At 44.3% G+C, this 20955-nt stretch overlaps 2 protein-coding genes across 3 annotated transcripts in view; one reads left to right on the forward strand and one right to left on the reverse strand.

Annotated features, from left to right (window-relative positions):
- Nucleotides 1-20955, forward strand: part of LOC125769451 (uncharacterized) — a 451794-nt gene that overhangs the window by 201113 nt on the left and 229726 nt on the right. The window lies entirely within an intron of this gene.
- Nucleotides 1-20955, reverse strand: part of LOC125768179 (uncharacterized) — a 460049-nt gene that overhangs the window by 76828 nt on the left and 362266 nt on the right. The gene's annotated exons all lie outside the window — the stretch shown is intronic.

Consider the following 20955-nt stretch of genomic DNA (forward strand, 5'->3'; position numbering starts at 1 on the left):
TTTAATGCCTGTGGAGCGCTAGGATGCACTTGTAGGGTAACAAAATCTTGGTAAACTTTCAAGATTTTGCTCTTAGAACCTGTCTCTAGAAGCGCTTTAAAATTTCCTATTATCAAGGGATTTGACACTGAAGAACGGACTAAGGCGGAACAACGGAGGCGAAGCGACAGCATTTCAAAACGAAGTTTGAGCGGCATCACTCCGGTCATCACTTCTAGGGACATGTTGTGTGTAGATTTCATGCTCCCTAGTGCGAGTCTAAGACAACGATACTGTAGCCTCTCCAGCTTGAGGATAAGCGTATTGGGTGCCCAATGGAAGCTTATGCTTCCATATTCCAAAACGGAGAGTACCGTTGTCTTATACAGTCGCAGGACGTCTGATGGGTGTGTGCCCCACCAGAACCCTGTGACTGTCCTTAGAAAATTGATTCTTTTACTACGAGGGCTGACAATAAAGTAAGGTCTCCAATTTTTTTTTCATAGAAAATGACATTTATTTACAAAAAGCGATACACCGTTGGAAAGGCCAAGGTCTTGGCTACATTCTACATAATCGCCATTTTTTTCCAACACCTTGCGCATCCGCACGATGAACTTGTCTATGCCGGCAGAATACTACTCTCCGTCCGCCTCGCGCAGCCTGGTGTGGACCTCTTTCTGAACCTCCGCGTCTCTTTCAAACTTCTTCCCTCGGAGATGTTTTTTCAGGGCGGGGAACATGTGGTAGTCACTTGGGGCCACGTCTTTGGGCCACAACTTTGGTCGCACATTCCACGCGCCGCTTCATGTGGTCTTCGGTCAGCTGTTTCGGCACCCATCGGGCAGAAACTTTGTGATACTGCAAGTTGTTCACAAGGATATGACGGATTGTTTCGCTGCTACACACTCCTCCAAGCTTCTCTACCAAGTCCCTAATTGTCGCACGGCGGTTTTTGAGCATTTCTGCCTCCACTGCTTGAACAATCGCATCCGAGACCGACGGTCGGCCACTTCTCTCCTCGTCGTGAACATTAGTGCGCCCGGAATTGAACTCGCGGCTCCACTTACGCACGTTTTTTATGTCCATACACTTTTCCCCGTAAACTTCAACTAGTTGACGATGGATTTCAATAGGTGTCACCTTTTTCGCACTCAAAAAACGTATTACAGAACGCAATTCGCACTTGGACGCTGACGCGAGGGGTACCTCCATCGTTGACGGCTGCTCAGCCAAGACTGAGCGGTCGGGGAAGCCTCACCCAGCAGCAAAGTGGTAGTGGGGGAACCAAGGAACACGGCGGTGTTGCCAGATTTTGCCTAGCGCGTGATCCGGCGAAGTTGCAGCGTTGGAGACCTTACTTTATTGTCAACCCTCGTACATTTTTGCACCAGATGGGCGACATGTTTACTCCAGTTTAGTCTAGAATTGAACCAAACACCAAAACCAAACTGGGTATCTGGTAGGAAAAAAGCAACCTTCTTTCAGTCTTCTAATCGGAAAAGAGTCATCCTTTCCAGGAGTTTCCTCAGACACAACAGTAGCGATATTGGTCGATATGAATCGTGTCTTGATGGTGATTTGCCAGGCTTCAAAATAGTGGCAACTTTCACTTCTCTCCATTCTTGCGGGACGCTGTTGAACTCCAACATATTGTTTAAGATTCTTAACAGACGTTTCTTGCCTACGTCGGGAAGATTTTGAAGCAATTTGCTGCTAATCTGATCCAGGCCTGGGGAAGAATTTTTGCAAGATAGTAAAGCAAGTGATAGCTCAACCATTGTGAACGGTGAGTCCATAATAGGATCACTGCCAGGCTCATTTTGCATAAAGTTTTGCGTTGGAACGAAATCGGGGCAAAGCTTGTGGGCAAATTCATTCAACCACTCGCCAGAAAAGCTTTCGCTCTCATTGATGTTGTTGCTGTTTCGGATCCTCCTAGCCGTTTTCCAAAGCGAACTAAGTGAAGTGGAGGGGTCTAGGTTATGTATTGACATACCGACGCCAATAACCCTTTTTCTTCGCCTACAACAGTTAAGTTAAAACAAGTTTTTCATACTCCTTTACAGGAGACAAATCTTCCAAGACAAGAGAAAGCGAAGTGGCTACTAATTCACCGTATCTCGTCCAGTCGATGTTCCTCGTTAAGTCACATTTAACGGGGATAGCAACTACTGAACATCCTCCCTTGATGTAGGAAATTTCTATCGGCAAGTGGTCACTGCCGATAGGGTCCTATATCACCTTCCAAATAAAATCCAGGGCCATTGCTGATGGACATAGAGACAGGTCCAGTGCACTCTCCCTACTCATAGGTGTCTGCATCCTAGTTGCCTCTCCTGAGTTGAGTATTGTAAAGCCATATCTGTCGCAGATGTCTCGGATGATAGGGGCGCGAATGTCATCCTTTTCGCACCCCCATTCGATTCCATGGGAGTTAAAATCTCCCAGGATCAAAAGCGGTCCAGGCAAGCCCGCTGTTAAATTTCCAAGATCCTTTTTGAACTTTTCAATTGTTTGGTTTCACATTCACACATCACATTTGGGTTCAAACACATCACAATTGTGTTCGCCTACAAGTGCTTTAGAAGAATCTAATTTTCCAAGCAAACTTCTACAGTTCCACTGTATGAATGTAGCCGTTGGAGAGTTAATCGTCCAAGCGTACCATCATACTTAAGCATGGCCATTGAGCCAGCCACTGTTTGATCATCCCCTTCAGGTAAGGAAGGGCCCAAGTAGCGATCAGTTGCAATGGTTGCGGGAGGTTTAAGGTCATGAGGAGGGACTGGAGGATTTCAGAAAGGGACGGGGTAGGGGTTCTCTGATAACCCTTGGGCTCCGATGGAAAGGCCAGGCTATCCAAAGGAGCTTCGGTCCGAGTGGATCGCTTTTTCCTGGGCTGCTTCCTGGGAATTTCAGGAGGAGGAGAAGATGGAGCAGCGTCTCGCTTCGGGACGGAAGGGGAAACTTTAGGTTTAGCGTGACGCTGTGGTGCCAGTGGTTTGTTCTTCGCCATCAAGACCTTCCTTTGCACCTTTTTGTAGGGCACTCTCATGACCTTTACTGGTCTCATTGGTACCTGTTTTAGTGCAGTCGGGTCGGAATTGCCATTAGTAGCCTGACTCAAAACTGCGAAAGGGTTAGAAGAGATGGCTCCCTTCAGAGCCTCACTATATGAGCCGCGTGCCCTCTTGACTACTGTTTTTATTGCTCCTTTTGCAGTTTTTTGTACACGGGACACAATGCAACCTCATGCCACTCCTCCCGACAATGCGAGCATTTTTGGGATGGGGCTTTGCACTCCTCGGTGACATGGGCCCCCCTACATTTGCCGCAGCAAGCTTTGCGAGTGCAGTGCGGGTCGGCATGTCCGATCCGGCTGCACTTGGAACAGGTGGCCAGGTTGAAACGTCAAGCCTAAAAAGCTTTTTTGCTTCAAGCACTTTTACTTTTGACGTGTCTGGAGCTAGAAAGGCACCAACGCCAAAATTAACCACATCCTCCTCGGGGTAGTCGAAATCCTCGATTACGCCGGAAATCTCTCGATTACCGGGGATATAAACCCGGTAGTGCTCCGTATAATCGGAATCAAGCCGCAATCAAGTTGGCTTGAGCCCGGTCCTTTGCGGTTACCTTAATCTTGTTTGGGCGCATCCGAAACCCATCGGAAACACCCGGATACTTTTTAAAGATCGATGTCTCGATCGATCTAGCATCGAGCTGCTTGGCCCGCGGCATGAAATATGTACACACAAGGCCTGCCTTCCCAGGACGCGGGATACGCACGCGCTCGGTGCTCAACTTCCTTCGGCTCATTTGCACTACATTGTGGTCCCTTAGGCTGAACTCACACGTGACGCCCACGCCCTGCCCACGTCCACAAGTAACTTCGTAGAAAGCCGAAACAAACCCTCTATGCTTACTGCACGCTTAAGCAAAACAAAGCTTTACCGAGTGCTACCCCGAATTCAGCGTACGTGGTATTCTAATGCGGATCGCAGGTATAATTTCAGAATCATTTTTTACTTCGAGAAGATCCCAGGTATAATTCCCGAACCCTCTTTCGCTTCGCGGTTTGTGGACGCGTCCAGGACAGGACCCAATTTTTTTGAAATTTTGTATGACTTCGGCTTTTTTGGACGTCTCATGAGCCGTCATGTGTACGCAACCAATCAAGCAGCGCCCTTGCCTCATGATTCTATCCGTCGTTATCCACGATGAATAGGAAAGCCGTTTCCAGAATAACCGAACTGCTATCGTCTTGAGCTGCCATCGTGATCGTTGTAGTGGTAGGAACATGCAAGAGTGTATGGTGTCACTGATGACACGTGTGACAAGCATGCTCCGACTTGCAGGATTTTACTTGATGGGAATCTCCGAGACAATTCCAACATAACACTTCCCGACGTTGATGCACGTCCTTACTGCCAAACACCGGACAGTTTCGCAAGAAGTGGTTCTCCGTACACTCCAAGGGACACTTCGGTGGTGGTGATGCAATTATCCTACTTGACACTGGTTGTGCTACGGCTGAGTGAACGATTGTCTTCCGTGAAATTGGATAACGCTACGTGCCGGCCACCTTAGTGATACTAGTGTCATCTTCACAAGTAGTACTCCGAGTCGCCTTCAATATTTGTATTCGATCTTGCACAAAATCGACGAGCTCCTTGTATTTGTCCTTCTTGGCATGGACCGAATGCTTTTCCCATGCTAAAACAGTAGCGTGATCTAGCTTCATCACCAGCAAATTTGTCAACGGTGTGTCCCAATGTTCGATGGGCTCGTTGAGCTTTAGTAATCCATTTACATGACGAATGAATTCATCCACCAAATGCACTAACTCATCCACACAGTCCGCGCGTACGGGCGGAAAGGAATGTAGTTTCCGATAATACTCACGGATTAGTGTACGTGGATTATCGTACCTTTTAAGAAGAGCTGCCCACGTCACCGAGTAGTAGTGCGCTGTCAATGGCGTGTGTTCGAAAGGAATCGCCGCTTCCCCTTTCAATGCTGACAGCAAATATTCCAGCTTCGCAATCGAAGGAAGCTCCGGTGAAGCGTCGATCATGGGGATGAATAGATCACGAAACGATAGCCATTTCGTTTGGTCGTGAACGAAGGATGGCAACTCGATCTTCGGAAGACATAGATGTGATGCGTTTGACCGACCAAACGCAAGCGTTGAAGAAGTCAAACCCGATGTGTCGTTTAGCATACCCTCTTCCCGTCGAAGGTTATCCCGTAGGAAGGATTTAAGCTTCCTACACCGCTGCTCGATGTTGATCCTTTCCATGATGCAAGATTCGATCGCTTCATTACTGTCATCGAGCTTTTCCAGCTTCGATACCGCGGCGAAGAACCCTTCCTTATGACGTTCCAAGTCTTCTAACGCCTCCGGAATTTGATTGGCGTCATCCCCAGAAAATTACCATTCGAGAGCACTTATATTTTCGACCGCTATTCTCCTTTTCAGCTGAGCAGCCTAAATTTTTTTATCCTTTATGCGATATGAAAACACTCACGGGACGAAATTAACACACGAAAGAAAAACGTTTAAGGTTGGCGCGCAAATTCAAAAAACGATGGTGCTGAAACCGTTGGCCGTTGCCCTTGATGCAGAGCGAAGCGCGATGGCGTGAAACGACGCGACGAAGAATATACGCCTTGCTCTTGATGCAGAGCTTTTTATCGACCGAGCTCTTGATGCAGAGCGATGAAACGATAAAACTCCGTAACTTTCACTAATCCGGTTCGAAGGACCCAAAAATGTGAGAAAATCTCACTGAAAATTGGGACGTGAAAAATTACGTAGTTCTAAATTTCTTTCCGAAGGAATTGCCGTGGTAGACTTCGCGCCGTTCTGATTGCAACTGTGTATTCGTCTGTCAAGTTCATTCATACAGTGTTCATTTTGCTTTTCCTAAGGTTCATTTGCTGCTCTAGATGACAAGTCCAATTAACTAATCCCCTTTCAGTTCGTCAGTGAAATATTTCAAGCAATTAATGCTAATTTATTCCTGTAAACTAATTCTTGTAACTATTGCATGAAATTCCTAACGTATTTTCGACATTCCCGGCCACCAAAGAAGGAACTTCTTTAGCCAATAAATAACTGGTATTGTTCTACACTTGCGCTTGTGATGTGACTTGTACTATTGATCTTGACCAGTTACTGTGTGTGTTGACATTTGCACCGCGTGTTATTATCGTGGTTATTAATCGGTTAACGTGTTTTGAAGAATCGCTATTCCTGCTGTGGCCAGAACTATTTCTTTCCCTGCTGCTGTACGTAGTGTCACAACTCTTACAACACCGTCCTTTCCTGAGTGGGTTGCAACGATTTTTCCTATTGGCCACAAGGTAGGTGGTACATTGTCTTCCTTTATGATTACTACTTGGCCTTCTTCTAGCGACACTGGTTCAACCGAATATTTCCTTGCACGAGCCTGAATTTGTTGAAGGTACTCCGGATACCAACGTGACCATATGTTTTGCAGTTGGTTTTGAACAAGATCAAATTCCTTCAACCTATTCGAAGGCACCTGGCTCCTATCCAACTGTGGCAAAGCTAACGTATTCGATCCTATCCCCTTAAATGTGGTGGCGTTATCTGAATGCAGTTCAGCTATTTTTCCTCTACGAGCCACGAAACGCCGTAGTGCCGCCAAGAAAGCTGCGGTAGTGAGATCGCTTACTAGTTCGATGTGAACTGCCCAAAAAGGGCCTTGTCGGTGAAACCCTGGACGCCGGTAGGTCAGCAACGGATTGTTTCACCAGTGTTGGTTTGACCTTGAAGCACTGGTGACACCGATGGGAAACAGCCTTCGCTAAATTGCGTCCACCAATGATCCAAAATCGCTGAGGAAGCGTGGATAATAGCAATTCCGGACCAGCGTGCAGATACTGATGTTTGGAAGAGAGCAGGACCGGATGCTTCGACGAATCTTCCATTTGTGCGTGGCGTAGCCGGCCCCCAACACGTAAAATTCCCATCGGGTCGATGAATGGTGAAAACCACTTTAGCCTGGAACTACGTGGCAATTCTCGACCGTTTGCCAAATCGATAAGATCCTCCGAGAACGAATCATGCATGGGCTAGGTGGCATAACCGAAACTCTGCTTCCTCCAACTCATCCTTTGTCAGCGGTGGCACTAATGAAATACGCAATACGCTGTGGCAGGCAATACGCTGTGGTTCGACGAAGTTGTAGGTAACAAGAGAACCGTGCAAACAAGCTGCTGCTGAACTCGTTGCTGGTTGCCAACGCAGTAACTTGTATCTGAGCCACTCGTTCTTCAACCGTTGATACTTCTTCTTCTATTGCAGGTTCTCTATCAGGCCAGATTTCCTCCTTGCCACTAAGCCAATATGGCCCATGCCACCATCGATGACATGATCGTAATTTGTCTGGAAGCAGACCTCGCGACACATCGTCTGCTGGGTTGTCTACACCCGGAACATGCTTCCAGCACTTGATCCGTGTTTCAGCCTGAATTTGTGCAACCCTATTGGCGACGAATGGCTTCCAGCGCCGCGGTGATGACCTTAGCCAATGTAATACGGTCATGGAATCAGTCCAGCAAAAGGTTTCAAAGGGACCGTTGAGGGACTGACTGACCTTCCGGAACAGTTGAGTTGCCAATCTTGCCGCACAAAGCTCAAGTCTGGCGATTGAGTTGGTGTTTGCCAGTGACACAACCTTTGATTTAGCTGCCAATAAATGCACCGAAAAACCTAACGGACCTTCTGTCCGGATGTAGCAGCAAGCACCATACGCTACTTGTGATGCATCCGCGAACACGTGTAACTGTAGATTGGTCGCGTTTCGAAGTGATGCAAATCGAGGAATGCGTACTTCCCGAAGCGAGTGTAGTTTCGAATGAAACGCCGTCCATTCCCGTTGGAGATGTGATGGTAGCTCACTATCCCAGTCCCAAGTCTTCCCGTTTGACTTCAAGGACCACAATTGTTGCATAAAGAGTTTGGCTATGACGATGGTGGGGCTCAGCAAACCGAGTGGGTCAAATATTTTAGCAATATATGACAGAGTTAGCCTCTTCGTTAATACCGTCACAGCCGGTGGTAGATCGATCCGGAACCGAAGCATATCAACTGCTGGTTCCCACACGAGTCCCAGGGTTGATACGGATTGTGGATCTTTCCACTCATGTGTGGAATGATTTGCCAAATCGCCTGGTGGAACGCCTTTGAGTGCTTCTGGCATGTTGGATGCCCACTTCTTTAACGAGAAGCCAGCAGAATTGAGCATCTCAGAAATTTGTTTTCGCATTTAGATTGCATCCAACACCTCTTCTGTTCCTGTTAGCAAGTCATCCACATAGAAATCGTGAATAACTGCGTTGACCGCCCTTGGATACAGCGTCTGATGGTCATAGGTAATTTGTTTCAGTGTACGAGTCGCCAAAAATGGTGCGGATGATCGTGATTATCGTGAAGAGGTCGTCTTGAATGACGGGTCCAACCAATAGTTTATCGTTCAACGAGTATCCAGATGACGATTTGCACGATGCATCAAACACTACTCTGACCTTAGTGGTTGTGCTCGTTTCTTTTACTACCGCATGATGAGGAAGGTAATAATGCTCACATGAATCATCAACAGGACCGGTAAGTCTTTTCATGTGGCCTAGACGCTCGTACTCCTTCATAAAACTGCTATACTCTTCCTTCATTGTAGGGTTGGACCTTAAACGTCGTTCCACCGCTAGGAGCCGACGATCAGCGATCGCCTTCGACACTCCTAAAACGATAGTAGGATTAGTATTTTGCGGTAAACGTACAACATACCTGCCCGAAGCATCTCTGGTTGTAGTGGCCACGAAATGTTTCTCGCAGGCATCCTCTTCCGCTGAGACTGTCGGATCATAAAATGATGGGTCTGCAAGTGGCAAATCAGGGAATTTCCACGACGACGCGTCAATGGACGCCGTTGGAATGTGCAGGAAAGGGGTGTCAACAACGAGCAACTCGAGCTGAGAAGCATGCGCGTGGCTCCTAGATTCCACGGATGCAAAGATCGATCCTTTCACTAGTTGCACGTTGTTTCCTATGCTCGTGACCGACACCTTTACCTTGTTCCGAGGTGTTCCGAGCATCTTCCGAGCCAGCGACTCGGAGATGAAGTTCGACATAGAACCCGAGTCGAGCAGCGCCCTTGCTTCATGTCTCACACCGTAATCGTCCACGATGTTAAGTAGCGCCGTTTCCAAAAACACCATCCCGGCATTGTCTTGCAGTGTCATCGCCACCGTTGAACTTGCAGGAACATGTAGCAGCGTATGATGCCGCTGACGACATGTACGGCAAGCATAGTCCGATTTGCAAGCCTTCACCTGGTGGGAATCACTCAAACAATTCCAACACAGATGCTTGGATGACACGATTTCACGACGCTGATTCACATCCTTACCGGTGAACACCGGACAGCTCCTTAGAAGGTGACTGTCGACACACTGCAAAGGACACTTGTGGGTCGGAGCACTAGGGGGAAATGATCGCGAAGAAGCCGCTTGTGCAATCGATCTACGTGACGCTGAAGATCGAAATGTGCCGGCCACCTTACTCGCACTATCGTTTGTATCACTCGTGAAGTTGTTCGTTGATTTCAGGATTTGTATCCTGTCTTGAACAAACGCGATCACTTCCTTGTAGCGGTCCTTTGGAAAGTGCACTGAATGTTTCTCCCACGCTAAAAGTGTCACACGGTCCAACTTCATTAGTAGCATGTTGGATAATGGCGTGTTCCATGAATCCACCGGCTCATTTAACTTCACAAAACCGTTCACATATCGCGAAAACTCGTCCACTAAGCAAGTAAGCTTTTCTACACTCTCCGATTACACTGCCGGAAGATAGTGCAACTTGCGATAGTATTCACGCACTAGTAAACGCGGATTATCATATCGTTTGAGCAGCGTCGCTCAAGTCACTGAATAATTGTCCGCCGTTAATTGGGTGTGCTCAAAGGGAAGCGCTGCTTCCCCCTTTAACGCCGACAGCAAATACTCGAGCTTCGCAATTGAAGGAAGCTGAAGCGGTGAAGCGTCGGTGAAGCGTAGCCATTTCGTTTGGTCGCCATCGAAGGATGGCAACTCGATCTTCGGAAGGCGTAGATGCGGTGCGTTTGGCCGACCAAACGCAAGCGTCGAAGAAGCCAAAGCCGATGTATCGTTTAGTGCACCTTCCTCCCGTCGAAGGTTATCCCGTAGGAAGGATTTGAGCTTCCTACACCGCTCCTCGATGTTGATACTCTCCATAATGCACGCTTCGATCGCGTCATTGCTGTCGTCGAGCTCTTCCAGCTTCGATACCGCGGCGAAGAACCCTTCTTTATGCCGTTCTAAGTCCTCTAACGCCTCCGGAATTTGCTTGGCGTCATCCCCAGAAAATTGCACTTGGAACCGTTCGAGAGCACTTATATTTTCCACCGTGATCCTTCTTTTCAGCTGAGCGGTTTTTATTTTCTTGTCCATGATTTTGCACGATATGGGATTACTCACGGGACGAAATTCAACACGAAAGAAAACGTTTAAGGTTGGCGCGCAAATTAAAAAAAAAACGATGGCGCTGAAACCGTTGGCCGTTGCCCTTGATGCGGAGCGAAACGCGATGGTGTGAAACGACGCGACGATTAATTGTACACCTTGCTCTTCTTGCAGAGCGTTAAACCGACCGAGCTCTTGGTGCAGAACTTTGAAATAAAAAAAAGCTCTTTGAATTCACAATCCGGTTCGAAGGAGCAAAAGAAATGTGAGAAAATCGCACTGAATACTGGGACGTGAAAAATTACAAATTTCTTTCCGAAGGAATTGCCGTGGTAGATTTCGCGCCGTTCTGATTGCAACTGTATATTCATCTGTCAAGTTCATAACAAAGTACATTTTGCTTATCCTAAAAGTTTCCTTATTGCCCTGCCCACTTGGCAGAAATCGCATGAGAGGGGGGAAATTTCTTCATTCTCGCTACCCCTGACCCTCACTTTCGAGCGATCGTACGACAAACTCTCACTCCACCACCCTACCTCACTCACACACGCTCCTATATTCTATGTAAACCCTCACCGCAACCTGCGTCACCAACCCACCCCACACCTGAACGGTCCCATACTCGAAGTGTTAGACAATTTTGGTTCCACACTTTGAAGCCTGTCGAGGAGTGTGGCACTATATTGTTTTTTGCTGTCTCCTTTCTTTCACTGCAAAATTGCTTTTGCCCTGTCTTTGGCGTATTATGAGTTTGGCCTTTGCTGGAGGCGGAGGTGTGTGCGCAAGCGATATCGTGTTTTGTGAAGTGATTCTTTGCTCCGGTAAGTAATGTGAAAACTAGTGATTGTGATAAGTGAATTAATTCTATTCCTTGTGTTTTGTGCGTAGTGAATCCCATCGAGTCGATCAGCTGATGGAAAGAGTTTGGCCGTGAAGCGGAAAGGGTGAAGCCGGAGTTAAACCGCAGGATGGCAGGACAAATCACATCGGAGAGAGTGCTGAATATTCGACGTCTTGAGAGGTACGCATTTTAACACTCGAAATGAGTTAAAGAAAAAAAACAAAGTGTAAAGATTTCTCATGTCTCTCCGTTTTTTAGGAACATAGGAACCCCATCCCCACCGTCCGCTTCGCAGAACGCCGGCAGTTTTTTTTACCTGTTCGTCGCATGATGAGAGTATGTGCAATAAAAAAAGGGATCGTATGTATTTCCTGGTAATTATTTCGTTCACGGTCGTGGTGTGTTCGGGACGAGGGTGTCCCGAATGCAGCAATAGGAAAGAAAGGGAAAGCGAGAAAGAAAAAAAGCGAAGGAAAGAACGGGACAAAATAAAGCTAATTTGGCTTCCAAGGCTTATTATAAATAAGCTTGCAAGCTTGCATGCTCGTATGCAAGCGTACATACGCCCCGCCCCCTATATCCGATTCCCTCACCCCCGCGAACGAGGCTAACTAAGTTGCTAGTAAGCCTTTAATAAGCCGGCTAATAAGCCTCGATGTCGTACGACTTTTGCCAAGTGGGTGTTATTCTTGTAGATTAATTCATGTAACTATTAATCGATTTTCAACAAAGGCATTCAGTATTTTAAAATTTGATCGGCCCGATGGTGCATGTGGTAAACGGCGACGGTCCATACGGCAGGACCGGGAATCAAATCCCATCCGGACCGTCCCACCGTAGAAAAGACCGACTATCCGGCCACGTGGTTTACACGTTGAATGCCATGTCACCCAAAAGTGGGTGACAGCAACATCTTGAATAGGCCATGTCACCCACTTTTTGGGTGACAGCAAAACTGATCCTCTCTTCGTATACGATAGGCACTAATACTCTGAACGTTCTAATACGGACGGCTCTCGAAACCAAATCACGCTAGGTTTTTTTCTATCTGCACTGTTACTTCAACAGTTCGATTTGAATAAAGAAACGAGACAAGTAATCAAAATGCATATTAGAAAATTACAAAATGTTTATTAGGAATATTATTTACGGTGTACAATGGAGAAACAAGTTTTACACATCTGCGGCTGGTCTGGGCAACTTGTACAATATGTCGTTACTTTTTTTATATTAGCGCGTGCGTTCGCCCGTCCATGCTGTTCCTTCGTTCAGCATAGCATCGTTGACATACACGCCTAATGTTTTTACCTAAATTATTCTGTCGTGTAGTTAGTTCATGTTTATTTTGTGGTATCGACGATTTTGAAATATTGGTGGCAGGTAATCCTAACTATTTTCCCGAAATAATCTCTCTAAAGTTTCAAATTTTCATGTTTTTTTTGTAACAGTTTTGAAACTACCAAAGCGTTTACAATTGAAATGCCCAGTTAAAGGTGGATGCCTAGCTTACGATACTAGCTTTTCTCATTACTGTTGCATAAGAAATCATTTGATCAGAAGAGTCGATACCACATTTTCCCTTGTATTTCCACATTGTATTCAAGAATGCCTAATGGTTTAAGTTTTGTATTCTAAGTAGTGCTAGAGTTAGTACCACCAAATTGTTTATAGCTTTGTACCATGATAGGCACGTGCTTTGAGGATAATAATCTTACATCTCGAGTATCTCTCCATTTCAATACAACAATCCCGTTATCATCTTCTTTGGCAACCATTTCTCCTTTTTTGAGTTTGGAATCTAAAACATCTGTTGGGATGTGTTTTTTTATATTATGTCGAAGGGTTCCTACTGTATGGGTCTTTCGGTTTAGACACGATTTAACTAATTCATAGCTCGTATAAAAGTTATCAACGTACAATGTTCGCCCCTGGTCAAAGAGTTTCTCTGCAAGATGCAGATAAACATTATGCGCCAGTCCGGTTTCTCAAATTCCTTCAGCTGATTTACCTGCATAAATTTTCATTGCTCAGGTATAGCCATCATTCGAACAAAGTATCATTCGAATAATTTGATTCCGTATTTGTGCCCTTTGTTCGGAATATATTGTTTGAAGATGAGTCTTCCACGCCATGGAATTAGCGATTCATCTATTACACTATCCTCACCAGGTGTATACACTTTCTGGTATTTTTCTTGTAATTTATTGAACAATGGCAATATTTTACCAAGTCTATCTTTATGAGCAATAATCGAGTTATGTGCAAAGTGGATATTGCTCAACAATAATTCAAATCGGTTCCGTGACATTGTGCTGCACGGTAGTTGAAAATTATGTAACTCATTTTTCGACCAATACTTAGCAATAGGACTTACATTCACTAATCCCATCCATAACATTAACCCAAGGAATTGTTTGATTTCTTCAGGATTTGTTGGTTTCCACTTCTGCATGCGTGTCGCTGGTGTAAGAGCTTCGATGTATCCAGCTTTTGTTGCGCGTATCGGTTTGTTTCCTGTACAACCAGGTTAACAACATCTTCGTCGATAAACAATGAAAAAACATCATAAGGTGTTATCTCGTCAGATACAGGGTTTAGCAGCCCATAGAACAAGCTTTAGAATGACATAAACAACACAGAATTCGTTATAAACAACCTTTTCAGACTTGAAAACACATTACATTGTTTTAGCTACACTGTTTCAATAGATAAAACAACTTGAACATTTTATAGAAAGATGTCAGATTTGCCCTATATGATGCTTGAACAAGTAAGCTTGAAACAAGTAAGAAATTGAAATGGGTAATAAACTGTCTATTTGATGTACGAAAACTGCTGAGCCCCAATTGCAAAATCGTTATGCTTTTTCGCTCTGCCTAACTTACAGTTAACCTTATCGAAGCAAGAAAGCATGACGATATTATAATATAAGAACGATATAAGAACAATGTAATAACAAGGATATGTGTCTGTAAAAAAACGAGTATGGCTGGGGTCATTGCTCAGTCGTATACGATTTGATCGCCCAATTTTGTATGACATTCGACAGAGAAGGACATACGACAGTTTCTGTCGAAAATGATTATTTCGACAGAGCAATGATACAAGCAATGAAGATCAGTATAAAATATCAAAACTTAACTTTTTAACTATTTTTTGCAAAACAGAACATTACCTTAAAACCATATCGCACAGCATGAGTGTCGCCAACGGAGAATATGACACGTTCGATATCGAAATCATGACGATCGTGTACGCGTGTACACGTGTACAATAAGAATAGGAACTGCTGACCGCGATCGGTCAGCAGTAATAAGCTATAGAACCGCGAATAAGCACAATAACAACCACATGGACAATAAGAATAAGAATTGCTGACCGCGATCAGTCAGCAGTAATTAGCTTTAAAACCGCGAATTAGTTTTAATAAATTTGTCATTCACAAAAGAACGAGTCAGTGTATTATTGTTCTTTAGTCGGCGTGATCTGCGCCTGTCTAAAGAAACACGCCGCCGAGGTTAGCTTCGCGCACGTGACAATGAGCGAATGTGATAAGTGAGCGAAGCGCTTCTCACAAACACATGTAAGTAAGCGGTGCCCGCTCTTTAGCGATTACCATGGCCTGACGGAGAATTTCGCTCAAAAAGGCTTGGCAGTCAACGTGATAAAACAAGTCTCGTAAGCCAGAAATGGCCAGGGTGACCTGTAAGGTCGTTAAAGCCTAGAAACATACCGAAGACAACAAACATTGATAATTATTACACTCTGTAATTTTTTTTCTTCTGATATTCGGCCTCAGCATCGACTTCGTTCGCCGAAATCCGTTCGGCGCTCACGAAAATAAGAGCACCATGACATTTAAAAGCACGTCTTTACTTCACGGCTCAAGTGTTGATATTTCTGGATTTGCATGTCTGTGCTTTCAAATATGTTTATCTATCGTTTATACTTGGTCGTTCAAGTTGATTTTTTTCCTTGTCAAAAAATAAGCGCGTCTTAGCTTTTCATTGTGTTTTAAACTTTAAGAGCGCCTAGTTTACCTTTCGTAAATTGCTGATAGTGAAAATATTCGGGTTGAAATGCAGTTCCTGTATAACTCCATTAATGCAGAAAACGAGTCGAAGCAGAAACTACGAACACTTAGGAGGAATTTTCGATATAACTCTAATCCTCTTGCTTTAACTGAAACAGCGTACGCATAAACGATGATTTAATTTGTTGCCGTTTATTACATACTTGGATATTACATTGCAGATTCGTTGATAACTTTCGGATTTCCAAATCTATTTTCTTGGATTTGCTTGATGGTATCGATTTTTCGATTGATGCGCAAAGAGCACATGGAATTACAAAAGAAGAAAAATTAGCAGGATGTATTATTTTTTTAGCGAATGGCAGATACCAACATGGTGTTGGAAAATAATTTTATATCACAATGGCGCAAACAACTTTTCGTAAGGTATTTCGGAGTACATTACAACCACTTCACTCATTGGTTGGGGATTGGATAAACATAGCTATGAACGAACAAGAGAGACAAGAAGCTAAGGAATATTTCCTTTTGAAAAGCGGGATTGAGGACGTAATTAGATGCGTAGGTGGAACTCATCGTCCCCTGCTTTATCTAAACAGGAAATCATTTTACAGTATCAATATTATGATAGTAAGTATAAAATAGCAAAACTAATATAGGACAATACATGTATGATTTTAAACGTATTCACTGTTTTCTTCAAGGTGTGTGATCATAAGAATCGAATAAGAGCTGTTGATGCGAGATTTGCTGGGTCACATCACGACGCACATATTTGGAGAGTTAGCAATGTACGAATGTATTTTAACGATATTCATAGAAATGGACAAAATGATAAACTTTTGGGTAGTAATCACATTACATGTTTTCGATGTTTGTTCGATATTTTCATGTTTCGATAAACTTTTTATTTTTATTTCTCAGGTGATGCAGGCTATCCATCAGAACCTTGGTTGGTTAGGCCTTTTAGAGACCCGGAAGAAGGTTCAGCAGAAGCAGAATTCAATAAAAAACATTCCAGTGGTCGCATCATAGTGGAACAAACGATCGGAATTTTAAAATCCAGGTTCAGATGTCTAGCTGGAACAGACAGATCGCTGAATTATGATCCCGAAAAAAGTGGACTAATAATCAACATATGTTGTGCTTTGCACAAAATGTGTATTGAAAAAAACTTGGAGTGGCAACATTCTTTTGCAGACGCTCTATTAAATGAAATTTAATTAAAAAATATGCATTTAATAAAAGCAAAAATTCAGGACAGGCCGTACTAACACCAACTGCTTTCGGTGCAGTATTACTACTTTTTTGAATATATGCAGAAGAATGCGGTTACAAGAGTTTTTTTTATCGATGTACAAGATTTATCGTACACAAATATTTATTGATTATGCATATACTTAACTAAAAACTTTCTATTACGAACTATTTTTTTTCTAGTTGAATTAGCCGATTTTTTCTATTTCTAGCTTAGCATATTCTAATTCTATTTTTTTTGAGCCAATTCCTTAATCATTTCTAATTTCTGCTTTTTTAGCTCAAATTCCTTAGTCGAGTTTTCCCTTTCTAATTCTAACCTTTGTTTATTTGTCTCCTGCTTCTCCGTTTTTTAAAGTAACAGCCTCTGCTGAATTGCATTAAATTTGCGAAGCTCCAACAAGTGCTGCTCCGCTACAGTTCGTTTTTTACCACGACGTTCATGTGGAATCACTTGGCTGGATCCAGGCCTTGTTTCTACTTCTGCTACTACTTCTGCTTCTACTTCATTAGTTATTTGGGATTCTCCTTGTTCTTCAGGCTCTGTACTCTCATTCTCCAATCCAGTTGCAGGTTGGGATTCTACCGTATTTACAATTGTTTGATTTTCCTCCGGCAGTACAACACCCAAAGCTGGTACATTTGGCGTACCCACTATCGAACGTTGTAGGTCCAACACTTCGATAATTTTTTGCTCTAGGGCATTGAAGCTACGCATTGAGCACGGCCCTCCCCCTGTAGATCATTTTTGTTATGTGCCAGCTACTTTTTTAAAGCTGATTTATAATCAGCCCAAACCTAAAATTATAAAAGTAGTATGAGCAATTGATGGAAAAATAGTTCATTTATAATCAAATACCTTTTTCCATCCCGACGCATCTTTAGTTGGAGGACCCAATTCGTTGAGAGTCGTGGTCACTTCCTGCCAAAATTTATTGGTCCCCTTATCCCGGTCCCTGGCAATAACAGTATTTTTTTCGATCAGCAATGCAAGAACCTCAAATTGCTGTTTGGTAGTTGTTTTGCGTTTATCCTTAAATGGGGTGAATATTTGTTTTTGAAATAAATTATGAAACTTAACAATCCACATTTCATATACTTACAGTCATTTTGACGATATTAAGCAAGTATATTTTCGTAATAGAAAATCAGCCTAAATTTATGCGTAACTGCGACCTAGTACCGACCTGTAATTTTTTTTTCAATGTCACACACTCCATGACGTGGCCTTTTTTGTAGAATGTGCTCATTTACGGGTGACATGTGGGTTGGTTACATATCATTACATGACATATTTTTATTTGTAAATTAACTCCGCGCAGCGCGAATAATTCTGACAATGGCACATAGATAGCGCTACTTTCGCGCAACAGTCTTGGTACCAATGCTTTTCACCATTTGTACGATTTTACACCATTTGTGATGTTTATCTAATAATGCATTCAGGGCGGTCCGGTGGTGCATGTGAAAAACGGCGCCCGTCCACACGGCAGGACCGGGTTCAAATCCCATCCGGACCGTCCCCCCGTAGCATGGACTGGCTATCCTGCTATATGGTAAAATAAGTTTTGATACGGCCAGGCCGTTCTAACCGAGCAAAAAAAAAAATGCATTCAGTATTTTAAAATTTGGCCGGCCCGGTGGTGCATGTGATAAACGGCGACAGTCCACACGGCAGGACCAGGAATCAAATCCCATCCGGACCATCCCCCCGTAGCAAGGACTGACCATCCGGCTACGTGGTAAAAATAAGTCTAGTAAGCCAGAAATGGCCGGCGTGACCTGTAAGGTCGTTAAAGTCAAGAAGAGAGAGACATAAACGTCCCCCACACGATCGATACGTAGTTCGTGTTGTTGATGGGTGTAAAATACAGGGTTTATCAGCCCATAGAACAAGCTTTAGAATGACATAAACAACACAGAATTCGTTATAAACAACATTTTCATACTTGAAAACACATTATATTGTTTTAGCTAAACTGTTTCAATAGATAAAACAACTTGAGCATTTTATAGAAAGATGTCAAATTTGCCAAATTGTTTCTATACCTATATGATGCACATAAATATATGATGCAAAATAAACAGAGTCGTACAAGTTTATTTCTTTTATCTCCTGATAAATAATTAATCGAAAAAGTTAAAAAGTAATTTGGTTATTGCTCGCACAATTCTTCAGTTCACAGTTCAAACTTCGATGTGCATCATATAGGTATAGAAATTTTGACAAATCAGACATGTTTCAAAACAAATGCTCAAGTTGTTTTATCTATTGAAACAGTGTAGCTAAAACAATGTAATGTGTTTTCAAGTCTGAAAAAGTTGTTTATAACGAATTCTATGTTGTTTATGTCATTCTAAAGCTTGTTGTATGGGCTGATAAACCCTGTAAGTCGAATACCGTATGATGATATTTTAGAATCTGATATATAAAGATCATGGATTGCAGTGAACAACCAATCCTTCTCAAAAATCGCATCGCAACACAAAAAGAAAAATTGAGGTCAATTTTTGTGGTCAGGAAAGAGCAACGTTGGACAATAGTTGCGAGGAAGTTGTAGAGCTGCAGCAGCAACAAGCGGCAACGTCGGGCGCCTTCCCTGAAAGGCGCGTGAGCTTCGTGGAAGAACCACCAAAGGACGGGGAAGTGTCACCGATATTACCTCGGAGGTTGCCTTCCTAACTGGAGGTAAGAAAGAAGCGTATTGAGCTTCAAAAGAAGGCGCTCAAGCTAGAAAACGCTCGGAAGGAGTATGAGCTTGAAAGGGCTCGGAAGGAGCTGGAGATCGAGCTCGAAGAGGATATATCCGACGCAAGCAGCCAGGTGAGTGCTTACGTAGCAAAGTCCGAAGCTTGGTTGCGAGGTACAAGTCGCTACGGAACGACGCCACCGGCTCGTTCCCATGGCGACGGTCCTTGCAATGGCGGTTCGGGTCGTCCACCCTTGAACCCAACCGCGACCTCGGAAGCGTGGGAAACACGCATGGGTCCGGCACCACGGTACGACGGCGGGAGGGTGGACGACGCACTAGGTCGTCCACCTTTGACCCCGGCCACGACCCGGTATCCACCAGAGTACGATCGTACGTGGGCTTCGGACCAAGCAGCCGCACAAGAACGTGAGTATGCGGAGTGGAGGCGTGCGGTGGAGGATTCCATAAGGGTCCACCGTGAAAACAAGCTTGGGCAGCTTTACAAGCTTGAAGAGAAAACGGCTGCAAATTCGACAATGGAGTCGAAACCAGTGATGAAGGGCCGCGTGATCCCGTTGACACCAAGTCAAGAAGCAGCGCGCAAGGCTATCCCGAAGGAGCTTCCTGTGTTTTCCGGAAACGTTGAACAGTGACCATTGTTTATTGCGACGTACGAGCGATCTACGATTCTGTGCTGGTTTAGCGACGATGAGAACCTCATACGTCTTCAAGGGGCACTTCGGGGACCAGCGTTAGAATTGGTGGACCATCTCATGTTGTTACCGGATGGTTTGGCCGGTGTAGTCGAGATTCTGCGAACAGAATATGGTCGACCGGATCTCATAGTGGATAGTTTAGTGGAGAAAGTTAGGAGGCTACCACCGGTTCGTAGCGATCATTTGGAGACGCTTGCCACGTTTGGCAAAATGGTGAAAAAAATGTGTGCAACGATAGAGGCTTCCGGGTTCCATGATTACGGCTGCAACTTGACACTACTAAGAGAGTTGGTAGCGAAACTTCCAGACGAACGGAGTTTGGCATGGGCCCGTTACAAAATCAAACTGTCGCGGGAAACGATTAAGGAGTTCGATAAATGGTTTTATGAGATCGCGGTGGCTGCGAGTGCCGCCTCGAAAACCATTGAGCGAACGACACGACCCGACATGTCCCGATCACTACCGTTTGTGAATGGAGTAAGGAAGGCTCCCGCGCATGTAAACGTTCACAGCACTACGAAAAGAACGCCCTGTGCTTTGTGCCACGATTTCTGCCGCACGTTAGTTGATTGCACGCGGTTTATGGAACTGTCGGTGGCAGAGAGACGATCGCACATTCAGGGGCGTAAATTATGCGTTACTTGTCTAGGAACGCATAAGGGCACGTGTTTCGTTACTACGCGTTGTGGAACTGGCGGTTGCCGCGGAACTCATCACAAGTTACTTCACTGCGTAGAAGAAACAACACCACTACACAGGAACATACAACACTCACTAAATTCGCATATTAGCACTGACACTAATTCACTTTTCCGATACGTACACGGTAGTACACGGTATGAACAAAAACGTAACCACCTTTGCGTTTATACATAGATGAGGGCTCATCGGGTACTTTCGTTGATCGCGGACTGATCGAAG

Source organism: Anopheles funestus, chromosome X, assembly GCF_943734845.2.
Source record: "Anopheles funestus chromosome X, idAnoFuneDA-416_04, whole genome shotgun sequence".
NCBI classification, from domain to species: Eukaryota; Metazoa; Arthropoda; class Insecta; order Diptera; family Culicidae; genus Anopheles; species Anopheles funestus.